Raw genomic sequence first — 24,107 nt, 5'->3', positions numbered from 1 at the left:
TGTTCTTCTTCTTCTTCTTCTTCTTCTTGTTCTTGCAGAGAAGACAAAACCTCAAAGCTCCACCCATTCTGGGAACCATAGCTCCACCCATTCTGGGAGAGCCTTCATATAAACAAATATCCACCATTTTATTAACTCGCATAGCTTTGAGGCCTGTTTTGTAGGCCCGTGGTGTCTTCCTCTCTCACACAGTTTTATTTCAAATCAAATTCGATATATCATTTCATTTTTCACAGTCGCTAACATAGTTTTAGACTCGGTTGAAAAAAAACGGGAAGAAAATCCGATGAAAGTTGCCCTTTATACAACGAAATGAATTCTCAAAGGCCTGTAACTTCAAGTCCATTGAGATTTTTTTTTTTTAAATCGCGGCATGGTCAGTCATACACCGGCCGAAATAAGAGACGGGAAAATGCCGAGATATATATATTTTGTTTAAATCGCGGCATGGTCAGTCATACACCGCCCGAAATAACAGACGGGAAAATGCCGAGATATATTAAAAATTCGTCCATTTGATGACAATCGTCACGATGAAATATTTAATTTATACGTCGTCACAATAATGTGGAGAGAGGAGCATAGCTTCGTTCACGTGTCGCCACACACGGGAAATTGCCGAGATATATATATTTTAAATCGCGGCATGGTCAGTCATACACCGCCTGAAATAACAGACGGAAAAATGCCGAGATATATTAAAAATTCGTCGCCACACACGGGAAATTGCCGAGATATATTTTCACTTTGCACAAAAATAACATCAAGTAATCGAATCAATAGGAATGTCCTGTGCCTATAACATCGACGTTATAGGCACAGCTGCATCTAGGCATTGTGTAACATCGACACGGCTTTTGTTTTAATTAAAACTTTTTGTACTTGTTTTTTTTTATAGATTTCTTTTCTTTCATGTCCTTTTTCAATCGAAGTCGATGCTCATGGATGTGTATTTGCTCAGAAAATGTGAGTCTTTGATCCTATTAGTTGGAAGAATCCCATACAAGTAATGAAACTTTTTTTTTTTGGCAAAAAAATGTTTTTGTTCTTGGTTTTTCAACTTTTTTTTTTCTAAAAAGTTGAGGCTCATGGAGGACTATTTGTTCAAAAAATATGATTCACTAATCCTTTTATTTAGAATGTATGTGTCCACAACTTTCAAAAATCCTACACCTTTCGGCCATTGGGCTTCGGAGGCCCCACGAATGTATTCGTGTAAAGTTTTTAAATTTTCATATTTTTGTCACTGAATTATTTGTAACCAAGTTATAGGAGCATATAATGAGGCTCATATCAAGAAAATAATGATATAACATAGTAGTACAACAACATTTATGTGGGGCCTCGAAGGCCCCAGACCTGCATCCATGTCGGATTTTCGGGTCATAAGTGAAGAATGAAGATTTTCCCACGAGCCTGAATGAATTTTTTTTTATGCCACTGAATTTTATATAACAACATGAAAGTCAGTGAAAATGAGGCTCATTCCCAAAAAAACATAGTACAGCATAGTTTTTGCAACAAAAAAAACCTTGTGGGCCCCCGAGGCCCAATCACTGCACCCAAGGGTTAAGGATTCTGATTCGAAACTTCTGGGAGGTGAGTTATTCTCATGAGAATTGCCACGTTTTATTGGATTGTTGTAAAAATCCCAGCTAGTTTTTTTTCAGATGTTTTTGGAGGGAGTAATATCCCTGCCGAACCTGGTCTGGTTTCCATGTGGCAGCAGTCCATCTCTTGCGGGTTCATCCTTTAAGCCCCCATTGCATCTCTGGATTGGCATTAAATTACATCCAACGAAAAAGCAGTGCTGCATAAAACCCATCTAACAAAATTAAAACGTACATGTGTTTAATGAATAAATGCATTTTGAACAAGAAAATTATCTCCATTGACTGATGTCCACTTTGGCTTATCCCTATTTGGATCCATGCACGATTGTTTATCTGACCTCTTCAGTCATGGCACACCAGGAGGGTCTGGTTGTCTACAGATTGTCTGGTCGTCTGGTTGACCACAGATTGCCTTTCTATTCCATGAGCCTCGCTCTTGTGGAGAAAATGAAAGTCGAGTCGAGTTCATTACACTGGCCTTGTTTTTACCTCGTGGGCCAGCGAGCCGGCCTGCATAGACCTGCCCAGGCGTCCATCAATGCGGGGCGCGGTTTACGACACACAAGGACGTGTGGGCACTCTCCCTCCGCCACGCGCCACAGGAATTTTGGGGGAGTATCCTGCGCACGCAAAGGTAGTACGGAGATGTTGGACACCTGCCGTGGGGCCATCCTTCTGGGCGTGACATTCTGATTGCTTGTAATAGGCTCTTTGCGAAGGACATGCTGCAAAGTCAAGAGAATGTTCCAGCTCAAAATGAAGCAAATGAAGTGCTGCACCTAAAGGGCTATTGGTTGGGTGACCGGACCTTTTGAGATGTGTTTGAACCATAATCAGGAAGGATTTGCTCCTGAGACTTTGGATAGCTCAAAATTTTGCTCTTGCCGTCACTCCATCCATTGACCTCAAATAAGCATGTAAAGGTATTTTGGATTTTGTGTAGGCTTCATGGCTTTGAGTCGATGGTTACCGCTAAGCTGTGGCGAGTGCGGACAGGTCTGCAGGTAAGCCAGGTAAGTTTACTGGAATGCGATTTAGAAGTGGAGCCTGCCTTCAAGCAAACTGTGCACTTAGCTGAACTTCTCAATCTGATCTTAGCAGAGGTCACAAGTGTATGACGTGGCTTTGCGTTGGAGTTTCGTAAGCTTGACCACTACGGGTGGACGCCACCTTCAGAGGCTGAAACGCTCCTTGGGTTTTGGTGTGATTGGACCTTCTCGAGTGCAAATTGCACAAATGGGCAGCAGTTGAGTCACCCGACCCGAATGTTGCCTTGAGCAACGATGGTTCAAAGCAAGGCCTGTCCTCATCCAGGGTTTGCAGGTCGTAGGTGCTGCCAGTTGGGGTCACGAAGGGCATTGCGCCTCAGGCCTGGACCAAAGCCCAAATCAGCACCTTGACTGGAACTATGTGTCCACCTGTCAAGCACTGAACCTGTTTGTGCGTCAAATGAGACGAAATTGCTGCAGGTATTGAAATATCTTCGAATTGCTTTTCGTTAAATTAGGAACCTGCTTTGGCACACAAATAAATGAACTAGACATCCAACGAGTGATGTTATTTCTGAATGAATATTCATAATACCTGATCATATTAGTTGACACATACTGAAAATGGAAGTCTCTCAAGGAAGCTCAATAATGTGTTATCGAATACACGTCCAGTGTCTTATGGAGGTAAATATTTGTGCAAATAGGATTTTGAGTACAAAATTTGATATCTACCATATAAAACAGTCAGTTTGTGTGTTTGTACAGATGTCTGTCCCTCTTCATAAGGGTAGGTTTTAAAGGCCAATCTTCTAACACTAATGTGTTCACTATGTTAAAGATTTCGTAAGTACAAAGTACGTCTATTTTTGAGGGATAAAACAAACTCGAAAAACATTTTCCATAAGAGAGTAATTATTTGTCTCTTCTATTGGAATTGTAGACGGTGGCTTGCAAACCGAGCCTCAAGGGCGGTGTACAGAAGCGTTTTTTTTATAACAATCAATGCAAAGCGCAGAGAGGTGAAATTTGCTGCACATGATGTGCAATGTGCACAGAGCAAAACGAGTGCTCATTTACATCCATAGGATGTCTAATAAATAAAGAAGATATAAGCACACCTAACACAAGGCCGAGGCTTAAGACTTTGGCATGCTCACAAGGCTGCACCGTCAAATAAACTGTTCCAACCAATCATATTTGACGGGCTTTTTACAAGTATTAATTAAATGAGGAAAAAATTGTTTTAAATCTTTTATGGAGGAAATCAGATGGAAACAAAATAGTCAGGGAAGTTGTCCTGATGACTTTTTTGTGATATCAGGAAGAAGCTGAAAAGAAAGCTTTCCTTCTTTAGATGAACAAATGATCCGAGCTCAACCTCATACCATAAAATATTAGCCAAGAAAGATCTATACCTGAGGCTAGTAAGTTGTAACGAGGCTGGAATGGGCCAAACCTCCATGAATCGGTGCTCTTTTCCTTCCTGCTGCCTTCACAGGACACTCGATGAAAGCAGCACCTCGGGCTGACTTGACCCAGGGATTCTGAGGAACGTTGTTTTGAGTTCACGTGACCTTCATGGAGACACAAGCAAAGCATTTAGTGCAAATGCACGGATGGAGCCAAGGCTTTTGGCACTTTTGTTCCTAATAAAATTTAGGGTCTGAAGGAAAAGCCTCGTAAGGATACTCGTGACACAAGGGCGGTTTGTAACAACCAGGCAGTTGGTTTGCATGCTTGCCTCTCCGTGTTTATCCTGGACAACCTACTTTTTCTTTCATATATATATATATATATATATATATATATATATATATATATATATATATATATATATATAAATGTATATATATATATATATATATATACGTATATATATATATATACATATACAGTATGTTCAGTCGGTATATACATATACAGTATATACATATACATTGCGTTCAGTCGCTCTTCATGGTGTTTTGACTTTCTTTCTTGGACTCAAAATGGAGACCTGAACACACACAACTTTATTTATATATATATATATATCCATTTTGAGTGTGTGTTCAGGTCTCCATTTTGAGTCCAAGAAAGAAAGTCAAAACACCATGAAGAGCGACTGAACGCAAGATAACCAACCATGACATCTCCACCAAATACGTCTCACCTGCAAATTAAATGAGACTCACAAGGTGATGAAAGCGGCTGAAGTTCTTTCAATACCGTATCACTCATTGCCAGGCATAAATTGAGTGTCTTGGTGAGGTGCAGGGGTGAGATGTTTGTATTGAAGGTGTGTTTGTGAGCTTGGTGATAATTCAGATAATTTGTTTGCAGAAGACGAAAAGCTTTCTTGTCTTTGAATCAAGATGTCTTTAAAATTATGAGTGTGTTTGTGATGTTATTCACCATGTTGGTGATTACATTGGTGAGGTTGGTGAGTCTGGTGGTGCACTCAGTGAGTGCGTTGTGAGGTTGGTGAATGTGTTGAGGAGGTTAGTGTGTCAGGAGGTTGGTGAATATGTTGGTGAGGTTACAGAGGCTATTTGTGTGTCAGTGACAATGGTATGTTCATGGGTGTTTTGGTGAGGATGGTATGTTGATGGGTGTTTTGATGAGGTTGGTATGTTGAGTGTTTTGGTGAGGATGGTATGTTGAGTGTTTTGGTGAAGATGTTATGTTGAGTGTTTTGATGAGGATGTTATGTTGAGTGTTTTGGTGAGGATGGTATGTTGAGTGTTTTGGTGAGGATGGTATGTTGAGTGTTTTGGTGAGGATGGTATGTTGAGTGTTTTGTGGAGGATGGTATGTTGAGTGTTTTGGTGAGGATGTTATGTTGACTGTTTTGGTGTGTATGGTATGTTGATGGGTGTTTTGGTGAGGATGGTATGTTGAGTGTTTTGGTGTGTATGGTATGTTGATGGGTGTTTTGGTGAAGATGTTATGTTGAGTGTTTTGGTGAGGTTGATATGTTGAGTGTTTTGGTGAGGATGGTATGTTGAGGGTTTTGGTGAGGATGGTATGTTGAGTGTTTTGATGAGTATGTTGATGAGTGTTTTGGTGAGGATGGTATGTTGAGTGTTTTGATGAGTATGTTGATGAGTGTTTTGGTGAGGATGGTATGTTGAGTGTTTTGGTGAGGATGGTATGTTGAGTGTTTTGGTGAGTATGGTATGTTGAATGTTTTTGTGAGGATGGTATGTTGAGTGTTTTGGTGAGGATGGTATGTTGAGTGTTTTGGTGAGGATGTTTTTTTTTTTGTTTTTTTTGTATAAAGAATCGAGGCTCGTGAAAGAGCTAACATTTATCACACAAACAAATCAAACAGACAAACAAACAAAGTATAAAAAAGGGGAGCAGAGGACAAGATGGGGAGAGAAGGGGAAGCACAAAAACACAACATTTGAGAGCAGGGACATCGGGAGATGTGTGGATGGGAGAGGGCTTGGGGGGAGGAGGCGTGGGAAGGGGGAGGGGGGTGTGAGAAGTATAGAACACAAGGACACCAAGGACTTCCAGGAAAGAAGTTGGTATTTCAAAAAAGTGGATTTGGGGTGAAATTAGCGGGGGTAGAAAAGTTCAAGGTTTTTGATGGGGGACGATAAGAGATGGTGGTGAACAGCTGTTTTAAAGAGCTGGAGGGAGGAGTGGGATTGAAGAGAGTGAGGGAGTTTGTTCCAGAGGCGGGAGAAAAGAGGAATGAAGGAGTGAAGGTGAGCAGAGAATCTTGCTTTTGGCAGTTTAACCATGAGAGGGTTGCTGGCAGATCTTGTGCGACCTGTACGAATATTTGGGGGACAGAGCCCAGAGAGAGCTGGGGGAGCAAGGCCGGAGAGGAGTCTGTAGAAGACGGAAAGACCACGAACCTGCCGGCGGTGAGTAAGTGAAAGGCCCTAGGAGATAGCTTCATCGCGGGAGATTCCAATGATTCTGAATGCTTTGGTTTCAACAGCGTGAAGATGAGCTAGGTGTGAGGCAGGAGCACCAGCCCCAGAGGGGAGAGCAGTACTCCATTGTGCTGCGGATGAAAGCCTTGTATGTGGTGAGGAGCTCAGGTGTGCCAAGGAAGGACTTCGCACGACGGAGGATGCCCAGTCGGCGACTGGCTTTGGAGGCCAGCTTGGAAATGTGGTTTTCCCAGGAAAGATCATGGCAGATAGTGAGACCCAAAAGCTTGAGTGACAGAACTTCTTGGAGAGGATTATTCAGAAAGTGGATGGGAGGGTTGTCCAGTCGGTCTTTTCGGAGAGACATCGTAAGAGTGTGAGATTTGTCAGGATTGAAAGACATGTTCCACTTGTTTGCCCAGTCTGTGATTTTGTCCAGGTCTGCAGAGAGTGAGGAAGCTGCAGACTGCCGATCTGAGGGATGAGGAATGGAGTGGCAGAAAGTGGAGTCATCAGCAAAGAGATAGAGAGGATTTTCAAGAGAGTCAGAGAGATCATTGATGAAGACCAGAAAAAGCACAGGGCCCAGAACACTGCCTTGGGGAACTCCAGCCTGAACAGGAAGAGGAGATGAGAGAAACCCATTCAGGGCCACACGTTGACTGCGACTAGAGAGGAAGTCCGCCAGCCATGCGTGGAGATTTCCATGGATACCAAAGGAGGAGAGTTTGGTGAGCAGAGCAGGGTGCCAGACCGTATCGAAGGCACGTGATATGTCAAGGGAGACAGCTCTAATTTCCTGTTTGGCATTGAGGACCTCCATCGATTGTTGAGACAGCAGAAGCAGCATGCCCAGAGTAGAGTGACCTGGTCTGAAACCAAATTGATGATCAGAGATCAAGCCATTGGAGAAGAGGAAAGATTTCATACTCGAAGCAATGATGGATTCCATGACTTTGCTGTTAATTGGGAGAAGGCTGATTGGTCTGTAGTTGCAAGGATCTGTTTTTGCACATTTTTTGTGTAAAGCGGTGATGTTGGCTGATTTCCAAGCAGATGGCAGATGACCTTGAGCAAAAGAGAGGGTGAAGAGAACAGAGAGAGGGAGTGAAAGAGCGGAAGAACAGGATTTTAGGACCCGTGGGCTGATGCCGTCAGGTCCAGTTGCAGAATCAGAGTCGAGGGTTGACAGAAACTTTTCCACCTTGTCAGGAGGAAAGGACACAGAGTCCAGGAGCAGCTGGGTACGACTGGGTATGGTGGGTACAGAGAGGGATGGGTTTGGGACACAAGATTTAGAGGCAAACACAGAGTTGAGGCATTCAGCTTTTTCACGTGCGGAGTCAGCTGTGTAGCCGTTTGAGGTAAGGGAGGGGATGGAGGGGGAACAAACACCAGAAACAGATTTGACCAGACGCCACCAGGATTTGGAAGAGGGAGACAGATAAGAGAGTTCGGTCTTGAGAACGGAGAGATATTGTTTCCTGGCTCTACTGAGGGTGGACACACACTTGTTTCAGGCTTTGTGAAAGGAAATGAGATTTCCTTCCGTTGGATTTGCTTTCCAGGAGACGAAGGCAAGTTGTTTCTGGGCAACAGCCTCACCTTAAGATTCCGTGTACCATGGATGGGAAGAAGGGTATGACAACTGAGCACGAGATGGGGTAAATCTGTGCATGAGAGAGAGAAATTTACTTTGGAAGAATTCCCAGGATGAGTTGATGTCAGAGGCGGATGAGATGGGAGACCAGTCCAGATGATTGATGGCTGCTTGAAGACCGTGCCAGTTGGCCTGAGTGAAATGCCAGACTCGTCGACGCTGAGGAGGCTCTCTGAGAATGGTCAGAGAGATGTCCACTTTAACAAGCACATGATCAGATGAGCCGATTGGAGCAGAAGAAGAGCAGCAGACATTTTCAGGGAAGTTAGTCATAACCAAGTCCAGAAGAGAAGATACTCCATTGACTGGGATGAGTAGATAGAAGTTGGTCCATATTGTCAGACAGCGAGATGTAGATGGAGTCATCACTGTTTGGTGGACGGTACAACACACATATGAACAAAAGGTGGGAGCGAAGGGGAAGCCGTAGCCAGAGGTATTCCTGGGGGTGAGGTGGAGAGAGGGCAGTGCAGGGCGAGTGAGGAAGAGAGGTTTTGATAAATTTAGCAACCCCACCTCCAGGCCGAGGCTCAGGCCTATCATACCGGAGGAGGGAGTAACCCGGGAGAGATACTAAGGAATCAGAGACATCATGAATGAGGAAAGTTTCTGTTAAGCAGATCACGTCTGGTTTGTCAGAAGCAACCTGTATGGAGAGATCAGTCAGGTTTGAGCGAAGGCCCCTGATGTTTGAGGTCCATACCGTTAATGAAGAAGAAGGGGGAGCATCGGATACAGAATAGGGGGGGCGAGGGGTAGGGTAAGATGTGGAAGAGGAGGAAGTGGTAGGGAGAGCTGTTGAAGGTGTGTCAGTGATTTCAGAATAGCTTGGAGAAAGGGAAGGATGGGGTGGACAAAAGGTTTGATGGTGATTGGGTGAGGCACAGTGAGGTGTTATTTGAGGAGGGGGAAGAGTGAGGCAGAAGGTTGGGGGAGATGGAGGTGAGAGCTGGAAGGGGGAAGAAGCAGGGAGGACGCTTTGAGGAGGAGGGGTGAGAGGGGGGATATGGCGAAGAAATGAGGGTGGGGAGATTTGAAGGGGAGGGGCTAGGGGGGAGTTTAGGAGGGAAGGGATAAGGGGGGGATTTGAAAGGGATGGGAGATGGGGGAGATTTGGAGGGGTGAGGGGGGAGTCTAGGAGGGGAGGGGTGAGGGGGAGTCTAGGAGGGGAGGGGTGTGGGGGGAGTTTAGGAGGGAAGGGGCAAGGGGGGAGATTTGAAAGGGATGGGTGATGGGGAGGATTTGGAGGGGAGTGGCAAGGGGGAAGATTTGAAAGGGATGGGTGATGGGGAATATTTGGAGGGGAGGGGCAAGGGGGGAGATTTGGAAGGGAGGGGTGATGGGGAAGTTTTGGAGGGGAGGGGTGATGGGGAAGATTAGGAGGGGAGGGGTGAGATTGGATTTTAGAAAGTGTACGATTCATGGGAAACGAACATTTATTGTAAATTGAGTTTCTTGCGACCTTCGAGTCAAAAATACGTTTGAGGATGCTGGAGGGGGGATGGAGTGCAGGTGAGTTTAGGGAATGTAGGAAAGAGGAACTGTAAGAGATGGAATTTTTTTTTGCAATGAATAGATTTGGTGAGCAAGTCGAAAACACCCTTTTAAAGAAGAAGAAGAAAAAGGTGTTATAATATACGACAGAATACAGTACTTCAGGGGAAAGTTTAAACATTTTTTAATTTAACAGTGAAAACTACTGTGTATCTGGGGAAATGGAGGTTAAACACGTGATCGAAGAACGAACGAACGAATAAGAACAACGAATAAACGAATAATAACAACGAATAAGAATAAAGAAGAGATTTTTTTTTTTGAGTTGAGATTTTAAACAATGATGTATGGGGTGAAAAGACTGGGAAAAACAGAGAACAAAAGTAATTGGAGCACAATCGACGGACCGCTGAGAGAAAAAACAAAGCCTCAAGGTAGGACACGGTAGCCTACAAGGCCTCAAAAGACGCGACACAAATTAACCGACGATTTTCTATACAGCTATGAAAGATTAACACCGAGAATCTTCCTCAGGACATACTATAGGTACACACACCGAAAGATAAATACAGTTTCGACAAAAACACAATTGTGAACAATAATTACTTAACTTCGAAAGCGTGAGAGCGTGGACAGCTTCGAAAAGACGTGACTCGCCGACAAAGATCTCGCGAGATCCCATGTTGAGTGTTTTGGTGAGGATGTTATGTTGAGTGTTTTGGTGAGGATGGCATGTTGAGTGTTTTGGTGAGGATGGTGTGTTGAATGTTTTGGTGAGGATGGTGTGTTTAATGCTTTGGTGAGGATGGTATGTTGAATGTTTTGATGAGTATGTTGATGAGTGTTTTGGTGATAATATTGTTGAGTGTTTTGGTAAGTTTGTTGATGGATGTTTTGGTGAGTATGTTAGTGAGTATGTTGATGATTGTTTTGGTGAGTATGTTGATGAGTGTTTTGGAGAGTATGTTGATGAGTGTTTTGGTGAGTATGTTGATGATTGTTTTGGTAAGTTTGTTGATGGGTGTTTTGGTGAGTATGTTGATGAGTGTTTTGGTAAGTTTGTTGATGGGTGTTTTGGTGAGTAGGCTGATGAGTGTTTTGGTTAGTTCTTTGATGGGTGTTTTGGTAAGTTCGTTGATGGGTGCTTTGGTGAGTATATTGATGAGTGATTTGGTGAATATGTCGATGGGTGTTTTGGTGAATATGTTGATGAGTGCTTTGGTGAGTATGTTGATGGGTTTTTGGTGAGTATGTTGAGTGTTTTGGTGAATATGATGACGGTGGCTGTTTGGCTGCATCATTTTCTGGGAGCAAGGCTGTGCTGCTGATGCAATGCCCCCTTACCACCTCAGTGGTACTAATTTTGCCAACTTCAGAAGGATGACAGGCTGTATTGACCCGCCTGGTGTTGCAGCGCCTTCAGAAAGTATTCACACCCCTTGACCATTTTCACATTTTGTTGTGTTACAGCCTGATTTTAAAATGGATTAAATTCAGATTTGTTTCGTCACTGATCTACACACTAATATCCCATATTTTCAAAGTGGAAATTGTTTTTCAGAAATTTTTAAATAAAAAATGAAATACAGAAATATCTAATTTACATCGTATTCAACCCCCTGAGTCAATATTTTGTAGAAGCGCCTTTGGCAGTCATTACAGCTTCCAGTATTCTTGGGTATGTCTGCATCAACTTTGCACATCTGGATTTGGGGAGTTTCTTCCATTCTTCTTTGGAGCTCTGCTCAAGCTCTGTCAAGATGGATGTGGAGTGTCGGGGAACAGCAATCTTCAAGTCTTTCCACAGATTCTCCATGGGATTCAAGTCTGAGATTTGGCTGGGCCACTCAAGAACTTTCATGTTCTTGTTCCGATGCCATTCCGGTGTTGTTTTGGCTGTATGCTTAAGGTCATTGCCCACACCACCCAACCCCATTCCTTCATCCCCCCCCCCCCTCACTCCCTCTCCCTTTTTTCCTCCCCCCACCCCTCTCTCTCCCACCCTCCCTGTTTCTTTGTCCCACTCCCACACCCAACCTCTCACCCCTCTCGCCCAGAGTGTATAGCGACGTGTGGTGAGGGGTCACTCTCCCGCCTTCCCCACCCTACACCTAGCTCTCTCTCTCTCTCTCTCTCTCTCTGTCTCTTTCTCTCTCTTTCTCTTTCTCTTCCCCCTTTTCCTCTCTCCACCCTCTCCCAGTACTTCCATCAGCGAAGTGACGGGTGGGGTGGTATTTGCTAGTCAGTGTTTTGCTCTTGCTAGTGATTTGCTAGTGATTTGCATACACACACATACACTTCCATATATATATATATACAGACTTGGCTTTTAATATGGAATCTTTTTTTTGTGGGGGTGAACTTACTTTTCAAGATGTCTTAGAACCAAAAGTTCATTGGAATTATGTTGAAATCATTCTAGATTTTGTTAATGTGACCTTTAAAAGAAACAAAAACCACATTTGACATTTCAAAACAAATAAATTGATCCTTGAAAGTGATGTAAACTGATATCAAACTCAATTCATGGACAGTCCTGTGTTAAACTTCTGTACATTTTCCAGAAGTATCTCTTTATTTTGCACATTAGCCAAATTTTTTTTAAATAAAAACAAAAGTTAAATTATGACTGGAATTACGGACAGTAAAATTACAGTTCAGTACATCGTGTAACCCCCACGAGCATTCAGGAGAGCACGTACACGGTGAGGCATGCTGTTCATGAGATTTGCCAAGGTTTGGACAGGAATTGCTTGCCATGCAGTGACAATAGCCTGCTGCAATTCACGCACAGAGGTAGGCTGCTGGTCCAAGTGGTCGATTTGACGCGTTAATGTTGCCCACAAGTTCTCTATCAGATTCATATCCGGGGACATGGCAGGCCACTCCATATGCTCTACACCACGGTCAGCAAGAAAGTGTTGGATCATGCGAACATGATGAGGCCGTGCATTGTCATCTTGGAAGACAAAGTTTCCTCGAATGGCTGCACAAGCAAATAGAAGTAATGTTTCTTCCAGAATGGCCCTGTACTTGAACAGGTTCAGGTTTCCATTCAGAACAACCAGGTCAGTTTTGCCCCCTGCATGGAAAGCAGCCCAAACGGTCACCCCACCACCTCCAGCTTGGACTCTTGGCACTATACAATCTTTGTTGTAGGCTTCATGCACTTGTCTGTGCACTCGGACGTGGCCATCTTGACGATAGACCAGAAATCTAGACTCGTCACTGAAGATCACGTGATTCCAGTGTCCTGGCTGCCATTGACGTTGCTCTCTGGCCCACTGCAATCGGCGCTGGCAGTGTTGTCTGGTCAGGCGTGGCTTTCTCAGGGGATGCCTGGCACGATAGCCTGCTTGAACCAGTCGTTGGTTGACTAGCCTTCTGGATACAGGCACATTTGTCAATTGCTGCCACTCAGCCCTAAGCCGATTAGCTGACTTGGTACGGCCATTGCGGACTAACCGGTGCAGCTGGCGATCATCCCTCCGTGTGGTTCTGCGGGGACGTCCTGGCCTCGGTATTGGAGTAGGGACTCCCCTCTGAGCATTTCGTTTCAGGATCTTTTACACCTGACCTTGAGTGATGCCATACTGCCAAGCAATAGCATGCTGTTTCATGCCGTAATTTCGTAAAGCCACCACTCCATGACAAACAGCATTGTCGAGTTGACGGACCATCTCCAGAGGAAGCGGCAATAACTTTTGGAGACATGCAGCAGTTGTTTTCCACTAATACAGAATGCAACAACCCTTGTATACCTGACTGTGAAGCCAATCATCGAATGCACCTGTCCGTACATTTTGCCACGCCACCTGTGATATAATCCTGTTGTTGACTTCTTGCTGCGACAGACAATCAGTGACATGGTTCTTTTAACAAATAAATCACCAAAGTGTGAAAGAAACTCACCAGATTGATATACTGAGTTAAGAAAGTAAACCAAAGTCAAGAAAAAAAAAATATTCCATATTAAATGCCAAGTCTGTATATATATATATATAATATATATATATATTGTTACGGCACCGCGGCGAGGATGTTGTTTGCCGAGCGGATGGCCGCCGCGCCCGAACAGTTATCCCGACTAACCCGATTCCTGAACGTTGGCCGAATCGCGCCACAGATATTCAATGGGGAAAAGACTAAAACGAAGGATGTAAAGAAGAAAGAAAAGCAAAGGGTAAGAAATACAAATATGATTTATTTACTATTTACACAATTGAAAGAAACCAAGGAAGAAGGAAGGATAAGAAAATAAAATACAGAAGAGGAAAGGTGACACAGTGAAATTTGCTAGCTTATCTAAACAGGCTTAACTTATTCCCTGGACAGAACAAACAAAGACGGACTCACATGGGGAATTGCAGAGTGGATTGGCTGGAAGGAGGTGGGTGGCTGGAGGGGGAGGAAGGCACGGAGCTGGCTGGAGCTTGATCCCGCACGGGACGTCGGGCTGGACCTCGACGGCCGCCGATGCCACCGATCCTGTCGTGTGCGCGGGGTAACGGGTCGGAGCTGCTTGGTGGAGCCAACGCTGCTGGTGGGGGGTGTGGCATGACGGGTTCTCTCTCCCTCTCTCACAAACTCCAGGACTCTCTTTTTGGCTTGTCTTTGATCTGATCTCCTCCCTCCTCTTAGTCCAACCCAGTCCAACAACTTCCTCTCTTGCTTGGTCCAACTCTTAGTCCCACTCAGTCCAACTCTTAGTCCAACAACAACTTCCAGGCTTTTGCGCGCGCTCTATATAGCGCCTCAGGCGATCAAGCCGCTGGGCCTCAGGCGATCAAGCCGCTGGTGTCCAGGACACGCCCATCGGTGAGCTCGCCTCAGCCCTGATTGGTCGGCACGGCCCTCTGGCTCCGCCCTTGATGACGATGGGCGGGCACGCCCAGGAGTCGGCAGCTCCTCCCCCTTCTTCTCCAAGCCGACCTCGTGGCGAATGGAGTCGCGGAGGGAACAGTTGGCAATTGTTGGAAGGGGAATGTGAATGAAAGGGGATCTACTCTTATTTCACTTGGTGCAATGGAGTATTTAAATTAATGGGAGACACAGCCTTACACTAATACACATAATAAGGATATAACTATTGAACAGGGATATATGGTGTCCTTCGTGTATGCTTTATGGAATTAACTATGGGAACGCCCTTTGACCTTTATACACAGACTGGAGGCAGGAGGGTCCAGAATAAAGCAATAAAAAAAACAAAAAAAACACAATCCTCATATCCACAACAATATATATATATATATATATATATATATATATATATATATATATATATATATCTATATATATATATATATATATATATATATATATTGTTGCGGAACCCAACGTCGGCCTATGGTTCCCCTTTGAGGGGGGATTAGTCCCCTCGTTTGTTACTGACCGACGTGGTCCCTGAAGCTGCACCGCGACCTCCGGAAAGGCCGGTGCACAGCCCCGTTCGTGACCGCGGATAAGATGTTAATTTGCCGAGCGGATGGCAGCCGCGGCACGAACTGTTAACAATGACTAGACCCGATTCTCAAACGTTGGCCAAATCGTGCCACAGGTATTCAATGGGGAAAAGACAACAACGATGGATGTAGAGGAAAGAAAGGCAAAGGGTAAGAAATACAAATATGATTTATTTTCTATTTACACAATTGAAAGCAACCAAGGAGGAGGAAGAATAATAAAATAAAAACAGAAGAAGAAGAAGCGGACACAGTAAAAATGCTAGCTTACCTACAGTCTTAATTAATACCCCAGGACAAGACAAAGACAGACTACAAGCACACTTACACGGGGGATGATGACAGGAACGGCATGTGGTGTATGGCTGGAGGGAGAGGAAGGCACGGAGCTGGCTGGAGCTTGACCCCGCACGGGACGTCGGGCTGGACCTCGACGGCCACCGATGCCACCGCAATCTGGCTCCCGCGGGGTAACGGGTCGGAGCTGCCTGGTGGAGCCAACACTGCCTGGTGGAGTCAAAGCTGCATGGTACTGCTCTTACTTGCTCTCAGGACTCTCTCTCTCAATGCTTGCTCTCAGCACTCTCTCTCAATGCTTGCTCTCAGGGCTCCTCTCTTACGCGTCTCCTGTCTCTCTCTCAAGCTCGTCTCTTTGCAGAACTCAGAACTCATCTCTCAAGCTCGTCTGAGGTGGGGGCCTCGTGGTGCGGGTTATATATGCCCCTCCCTCTCACCTTTTTGAACCTCCCCGATCGTTCTTTCTCCGCCCGCTCAAGCCAAACCCCTTTGGCTGGGTTGGTTGAGTGGGGCCGACTCACTCCTCCTTTCTATTACGAGGTGGAGACACGCCTTTCTTCTCCGAGCCGGAGCACATGGCAATGGCGGCGAATGCAGTTGGCAATCGAGGCTTTAGGAATGGGAATGAAAGGGAACCTACTCTATTTGAATTCGGTGCAATGGAGTATTAATTAATGGAAGACAAAGCCTTAACCTAATACACAGACTAAGGAAATAACTACCAACAAGGAGGAAATCTATGATTGGCTAACGTGATGGTATATGACCTAACTAAGGGACGCCCTTTGACCTTTATACACAACTGGAGGAAGGAGGGTGATATTTTTACAACAATAAAAAAACACAATTCTCATTTCCACAACACTATATATATATATCTATATATATAAAACACAGTTTGTGTGTGTGTGTGTGTGTGTGTAATGTTACCGGTAGACTCCTAAACGGAGAGGCTCACGTACTTGATATTTGGCACAGACATGGCCATTGAGCCTGGGAAGAACATGGCCGACCTAAAAATTTATTTCATAATATTTTTTTTCTGTATTTTTACCTCAGCAAATTTCAGCGAGGAATATTATGCACCGAATGTAACCGGTGGCAGAGCAGCGCGCTGATTCGCTCAGAGCGATCACGTGATGTTCCTTGCCGCCATTAACTCAGTTACGCGTTCGCACGTATTTCAGAGCGAAAAGCGATTGCCTTTTTTCACATTTCAGCGAGGAACATTGCCATTCACACCACATAGGTTTTTTTTTCTTTCATCTTTAGATCCATATTTTTTATCAGCGAATCTGAATCGGTGGCAGAGCAGCGCGCTGATTCGCTCATTCGCACTCATTGATAACGATCACGATCACGTGATGACGTGATCACGAATGATGTTCGTGACGTGATCACGTGATGTTCCTTGCCGCCAGCAAGTAGCATAGATTTTATTTTAGCATGATTAGCATTTAGCATGATTTAGCATGATTTAGCATAGATAGTAGCATGTTTCACATAGATTTTTTTTCAGCGAGGAATATTATACACGGATTCTGACCGGTGGCAGAGCAGCGCGCTGATTCGCTCAGAGCGATCACATGATGTTCCGAATAAGCACAATCAATTGAGTGTGCCGCATGAGTCTGCGATAAGTGTTTAAAGTAAAGTAAAAAAAAAAAAATGTTAACGTGCCGTTGTTAGCCTATTCATGTATAGTTTGTGTTGTATTTAGCTGTGGCTGAGCTAAGATGTAGCTGAACTTCAGTGTCGTTGACTCTGGTATCCTTTGACCTCTTAATCACCTTGCTCCATTGGGACAAATCCAAGTAATAAGCGCATCGGCAGGTAAATCCACCGGAGCGAGGTGAAACACCTCTCAGGTTGAAATAATGTGAGTTATTCCATCCCCGCCGCCAGTTGGCTTCACTTTTCACGGAGTATGAGCATTCTATATATTTTCAATTCAGTGCGCCCGACTCGCTCACGTACTTGATTTGTGGCATAGACATGGCCATTGGGCCTTCACGGTGTAATTTGTGCGAGGCTTTTGTCCGAGTGAGCTTGAGTCGAGAGGGCGAATGTACGGGTTGGGAATGTACGGGTCTCCCTTCCCCCACCCGGCAACGCCGGTACTGGAGGGCGTCACAGGATCGGTGAGTCTCCAAAAGCCGCTTCGTGCTGTTGCGAAGATTCAGGACGATGTCGCGATTGTTGTGCTGCTCTCCGACCATGAGAACTGCAACGTCATTGTTGACTGGCCCTCCCCTTCCCTCCCCCTTCCCCCTCCCCTTCCCTCCCGCTTCCCCCTCCCCCCTCCCCCCTCCCCTCCCCCTCCCTTCCCCCTCCACCCTACCCCCTCCCCTTCTCCCCTCCCCTCCCTTTTCCCCCTCCCCCTCCCTTTTCCCCCTCCCCCTCCCTTTTCCCCCTCCCCCTCCCTTTCCCCCCTCCCCCTCCCTTTTCCCCCTCCCTTTCCCCCCTCCCCTCCCCCCCTCTTCCCCTCCCCCTTACCCCCTCCCCTCCCCCCTCCCCCTACCCCCACCCCCTCCCCTCCCCCTCTCCCTCCCCCTTCCCACCCCTCTCCTCTCCCATCCCTCCCACTCCCCCTCCCCCCCTCTCCTCCCTCCCCCTCCCCCTCCCCCCTCTTCTCCCTCACGTTTATACATGGAATGCCGGGTACTTCCCCCCACTCTTCTCCCCTCCCCCCCCCTCTTCTCCCCTCGCCCCCTCTCCTCCCCTCCCCCCCCCCCCCCCCCCCCGTTCCCCTCCCCTCCCACACCCGGCAATGCCGGGTACTTCTGCTAGTGTATATATATATATATATATATATATATATATATATATATATATATATATATATTGTTACAGACGTGGCTTAGATGTTATTTACCGAGCGGTTTGGTATGACCACGTCTGCACAAGTTACCCGATTATACCCGAACGTTGACTAATCGCGCTACGCTAGGTCAATGAAGGAAAAGACACACGGCTGGGATTAAAATGACACGACACCATGGATACGGTTCTCAAGACCTCCGGAGGAGATTATATTCGTTCGGAAGGTCAGATTACAGGGACGAGAGGTACAGCATAGAAAGACAAGCACTTAGACACAATCTTATATTAACCCCAACAGACGACAGATAAACGGGACAAAAGGCTGACTCACACGGGGATTGATGGCTAGGAAAGGCAGGATCGATGGCTCCAGGTGCACCTGGGCTCAGGGACAGAATCGACTCGGTCCGGTCCAGAGATGCGGGAGGTCTCACAGCGCTCGAGGTAGTGACTTGCTCTTCTTCAAGCTGGGGGCGCATCTGACCTCACATCCGGTGAGTCGCTTCGTATATCCGGCGGGGAGTGACACGCCCTCGGCTCGTTAGCTCCGCCTCGTGGAATCGGCACGTTGCTTCTCATTGGGTGCGTGCGGGGGGTTTACCAGGCTCCGCCCTTGATGAGGAGCTGACAGCCAGCCCCTTCGTGGTAACCCCGTGGAGCGCATGGTCATGGCGGCTAACCGAGCTGGTGGGAGGACGCACACTCCCCCCGCGCGCCGTGGTTGTAGTTGTTGTTGTAGCTGTAGTTGTTGTTGTTGTTGCTGTTTGGGGAAGAAGATGGAAGGAGGTATGGGAAAGGTCCTAAACTCACTACTGGTGCCATATAATCACATTCTGGTGCAACGAAGAGTCATAATTAATGGAAACGAGTCCTTAACTGACATAGACTAAGAATAACTAGCAAGATGTCCGAAAGTTGTCTACGTGTGATGCGGTGGACCTGGGCACGACATTTAATGGGGGAAAAAGGGGAAGGTCGGTTCTACAGAGTGTTATTTACCGGCAATGGGACTAGGGAATGGGGGATTGGGGATAGTTGGGGAGTATTGGGGAAATAGGGGAATATTTACAAGCGGATATGGAGGCCAAATTCCATATTCGCAACATTGCACCCTTCTCTACCCTCGGGGCGTCCCGACCCGATAACTTTTTACCTACTTTAGTGTGGCACGCAATGTAGTTCCCTCTACTATTAACTCTACCCTGAGTGCGACAGTTTTACAGATATTCACAAATGAGTAAATATGTCCCCCTGCGACGTTGCACCCTTCTCCTCACAGAAACACACCCACAGGATAACCGAATCCGGAAAGAATCCTCAAACTAAACATACAGCCGGTAGGGAGCATTATTTACACAAGACTACGCTGATATTTACACTACGATCCAGGACCTGTTTTTGGAGGAACACATGCAGATGTTATGCATAGAGAGAGCACGCATGCTAGCATCGATACACCAACCCACGAGTGCTCTGTGGCCTACGGCCTTTAATAATGTGCAGAGCACCCCTTCCAAGCATCAAGCACCACCCCATCACACAGTGAGCACCATCCGGTGCACCAATAAAGTGTCTATAAATCATTGTGTGGTGTCGCAGCCGGCCGATGTTCTGCCGCTGGTCTTGCCTTCGTGTGGTGCACTTGGTGTTCTTACTTCCTTAGAAAACTAAAGAAAGGCGCCAACCGCGTCCCTTTCTTTATTGTGGCCGTCAGGGGGCCAACTGTTAGTGGTTCACCTTGTATGGCATAGGTGCCACGTTGACCCATAGGTCCATCCATGGGTGGTGCTTGGCCGCAAAAGAACTGCGGTCCATTGTGGGTGGCCACAAACATTGCGGTCCATATGGTGTATCGATCCAAGCAGCAAGCAGCGAAAGTGCAGGCCCACAACTGCGAAGCCAGCACCTCTCTCTCCTCTCTCTCTACCCCAAAGCCAGATCCTCGGAGGTGGGAGACAAAAGAAGCAGACAAGTGAGTAAGGTGGTAAGGGCGCAAAAGTGCACGCAATGCAAGGTAATGCACACTGGGGGCACATGGGAACCAGGTGAGACAGGTACGTTCCTACCGTACGCTCCCCCCCCCCCCCCACCAGGTAACCTACATGGCCCCTCCCTTACCCCTTACTGTATCCACAAAACACAACACTACCCATAAACATCTACTTTACAAATCAACAAACATCCCTACTGTCTTCCCCGTTCCTCCCATATACCAAATTCGTCTTCTCTCCCTCCTAACCAATCAAATTTGCTATTTCCAACTTTCCTCAAAATTTGCCATCTCCAACTCAACATCATAATTTGCCATCACCAATTCATCATCAGTCCCTCCTAAGGAGGGAGAGATGGGATCACCCCAATGTCTCATCCACGTCGTGATGCGTCTCACAAATCCTCACAGCAATTCTCATTTCCTGCACCAAAACAAAGAAAACACAGGTGTGGAGTCATCATCATCACCACAGGTAAGTGGCTGCGTATGGTGCGACAGGTTCATCAATCCTAACTATTTCCTAAATGACTTTATCAACTTTACACTACCCGGGGTCTTTCTCCGGCCAAACCATTGGCCCTCTTACACTATGGGTTCTAAAAACCAATTCCCATTGGCCAAACTGTGGTGCTCTTCAATTTGGGGTCTCACTCCCCTGATTCATCTCCCGGTGCCCTCGCACAATTTCTGGGCTGTGGCGTGTACCTCTCCCAGTGGGTCTACCCACCTGCACACCTCCACCACTGCAGTTGCCTCCGAGCTTACCTGCTCCTCACCCTAACCTAACTACCTGGGGAAGGCCCTCTGGCTCTCTCCCCACTCGGTGCCCTCTCTGGCACTGGGCTACCCGGGTCCGTCCTCCGGATCCTCGGGCCCCATCCACAACTCTACCGGCTCCCAGAGCCCACCTGCGGCCTCACCTGGCCGACATCCTCACAGTGGTGGAGTGCCCAACCAACTACACACACTAACAGGCTACACGCCCAGCCATTTCCACAACACTAATGCACCCATCCACAATACCATTCTGCAACCGCCCCACAGATGCCAATATCCAACCACAATTTACCTGTACCCTCTACCTAACACTTACACTACCCGCCCCGGGTACTCGTGAAAAGGGTCCACTCTTCCCCCATCCACACCTTCGCACCATGCACACCACTCCGTACCACTTACTCCAACTCTCTCCACACACCTGTACCTGCACACCTGTGCTCTCACACCTGGTGCCACCTGCACCCTTCTCTCCCCAAGCGCATTCGCGCTGATCCACAACACTCATTACTCACACACACGGCATCATCTCAGCTAACTACTCCCTTCTGAAACTTGCGCTTCCCAGTCGTCCCTTTAAACTATTGCGCTCCCTCGTCATTATCATCCACACTAATCTACCTGCGTCCCCACTACAGGTATCAGTCACTAACTAAACTTAACGTTACCTAATGTCAATCTCTTCTAGATCCCTACTAATAACCTAACCCACCCGGGCTAGTTTCCACTGCCATCAACCCCATAAGCTATTGCTCCTTTGCCCCCACGGGAAGGGGGGCAGGGATACCAGCCTTACCCACCGGGCCCATCGCTCACTACCAATTTTGCACATCAAATTTCAACAAATCAAAAATTTGCCAATCACTACCCATCATCTGCCAATCACTACTGCCAATCCCTTGCCAATCATCAAATTTTGTTTTTCTCTAATTTTGGGTCCAAAACACTAACCTCATCACCCAGTCGACTCACTAATGCCTCTCGGTGCGCCAATTCCTGTCCAAAGCCCGGCTTCGTAAAGCCAAGCAATGGATGCGGGTTGTTCTGTGCCAGCGGCTGGATACGTCCCGCATTCGGTGCAGGGAAGGAGGTTTACCCGGGCCGAGATCCCACGCACCATCTCGGCACGGAGCCATCCCATGGCTCGATCTCGACCTGCCGGAATGCCTCAACAAAAAGTGGTCGCCATGACGACCCTTTCTATCGGGCTGCCCGCTCCGCCTAGTGGAGCACGGACGCGGCCATTCAAAGCGAGGCCCAGCACGCACCGAGGGCCCGATTCGGCTATAAGTCGTTCTAAACTCTACCCCGTCTAACGTCGATGCTTCACCTGGACGCTTACACCCCGCAGCCCGTTCCTTGCTCACACATCCAGCCGTGCCCATGCTCCTCGTACCTTTCCTTACACACCCAGGTACACCCATTCCACTCACAGCCTTGGTCACACACCTGACCACCGAACACTTTGGCACACATTCGTTGCTCGCACACCTCACCAATACACCGCTTCGCGCCCCCTCCTCGGTCACCTCCTCTGTGACAATCACAGGTGTGCCCTCATTCGCACACCCAACCACGTGCCTCACCACCAACTCCAGCGTGCATTCCCACTCACGCTCTACCATTCCAGGTGTGCATCCTTCCATCCCAGGTGTACATCCTCGCTCACCTGTCACAACAAACTAACTCTCCTTGTCACTCTCACTACTCTCACCTCCATTCTTGACAGCGCACTCACCCTTACTCTTGACAGCGCACTCTTTCCTCATGCACCTGTCCGTCACACACGTTTCTCGCGCACACTCCTGCGCACACTCTCCCGTCACACCCTCTGTAACACTTACCACACCGCGCTTCCATGTGCTCCCTCGCACACGCGCTACGACCGACTCATTCTCGCCAGCACCCTCACTCCTTGGTACGCACTTTTTCCTCACACACCCCAAAGTCGGACTTTCTCGCACACCTCCTCTTTCGCACACCAGACCTGTCGCACACTTCACCAATAGCCTCTCACGAACACCCGGGTCCATCTCGACCCCCAAGCTTCTTAAATCACCTGGCGCATCATACGCACGACCATATTGGTCACCACTTACACCGGGTCCTCTTTCTCTTCGCTTCTCCTCCATCACCTGCGAATCCCTCATCCGGTTAATGAGCACATCATCACGATCCGAACACAGACTTTGGACCAATTCTTTTACTTCCTCCTTTATCTCTTTCTTATCCTCTCTCCGTCGCTTCTTAATTTCGCTCATCCCTTCTTCCACTTCTTCTAGTTTCTGCTTCACCTCTTTTATTCCCCGGTACGTCTCCTCCAGCTCGTCCTCCAAGGCTACCTTGACCGTTTCCATGTGCGTCCTCACCTGCCGGTCCTTCGTCTCCATTACCTCTATCACCTCGTCCAACCTCGTTGTCAGTCCCTCACGTACCGTCTGACACTCTTTTTTAATTACCCCTACGTCCTTTTTCATCTCCTTCTGTGTCGATTTTAAACCCTCTATTACTGCTGTGTTCTTCTTTACCTGGTCCACTAACTCCGTTTGTCCCACCGTCAGCTGCTCCACCTCCTGCGTCAGGTCCTCTATACCCCCTTGCAATTTTACAGTCCCCTTTCTCACCTCCTTCTCCATGCGCTCCTTACAGTGCCTCACCTCCTCGCGCACTCCTCCGACCTCCTCACTCACTCCTCTTCTGATCTCCTCTCCCATCACTTGCATCTCCTGCCCAGATGCCACCCTCATCTGCTCCATTTCCTCCCTGTGAGCATCCAGTTTAGTTTCTACCCCCATTCTGACCCCCTCTATCTGCTGCCCCATTTGGTTAACTTCCCTTTCCGCTTGGTCCCTCATGTCCCTCAATTTGCCTTCCATACTGTTTTCTAACCCCTCTAACCCATTTTTCACTCCCTCTATCTGATTCTCCTGGGCAGCCATTCTATTTTCTACCCCCTCTAACCCCTTTTGCATCCCTTCCATTTGATTCTCTTGAGCGGCCATTCTGTTTTCTACCCCCATTAACCCCTCCTGTATTTTCCCTAATCTATTGTCTAATTTCCCAAATTTCTCGTCTAATCCCTTAAAATTATTGTCTAATCCCCTAAAATTATTGTCTAATC

The 24,107-nt window shown here is 47.0% G+C and overlaps 1 long non-coding RNA gene across 1 annotated transcript in view; it reads right to left on the bottom strand.

Moving 5' to 3' along the window:
* Positions 1–911: 911 nt before the first annotated feature.
* Positions 912–24,107, bottom strand: part of LOC144891777 (uncharacterized) — a 35,820-nt gene continuing 12,624 nt past the window's right edge. Inside the window, exon 3 of the long non-coding RNA XR_013623102.1 lies at positions 912–4,179. This is a non-coding gene — a long non-coding RNA (uncharacterized LOC144891777). The remainder of the gene's footprint in view (positions 4,180–24,107) is intronic.

Source organism: Myxine glutinosa, chromosome 4, assembly GCF_964187855.1.
Source record: "Myxine glutinosa chromosome 4, kmMyxGlut1.1, whole genome shotgun sequence".
NCBI classification, from domain to species: domain Eukaryota; kingdom Metazoa; phylum Chordata; class Myxini; order Myxiniformes; family Myxinidae; genus Myxine; species Myxine glutinosa.
This window is presented reverse-complemented; position numbering and strand designations above follow the sequence as displayed.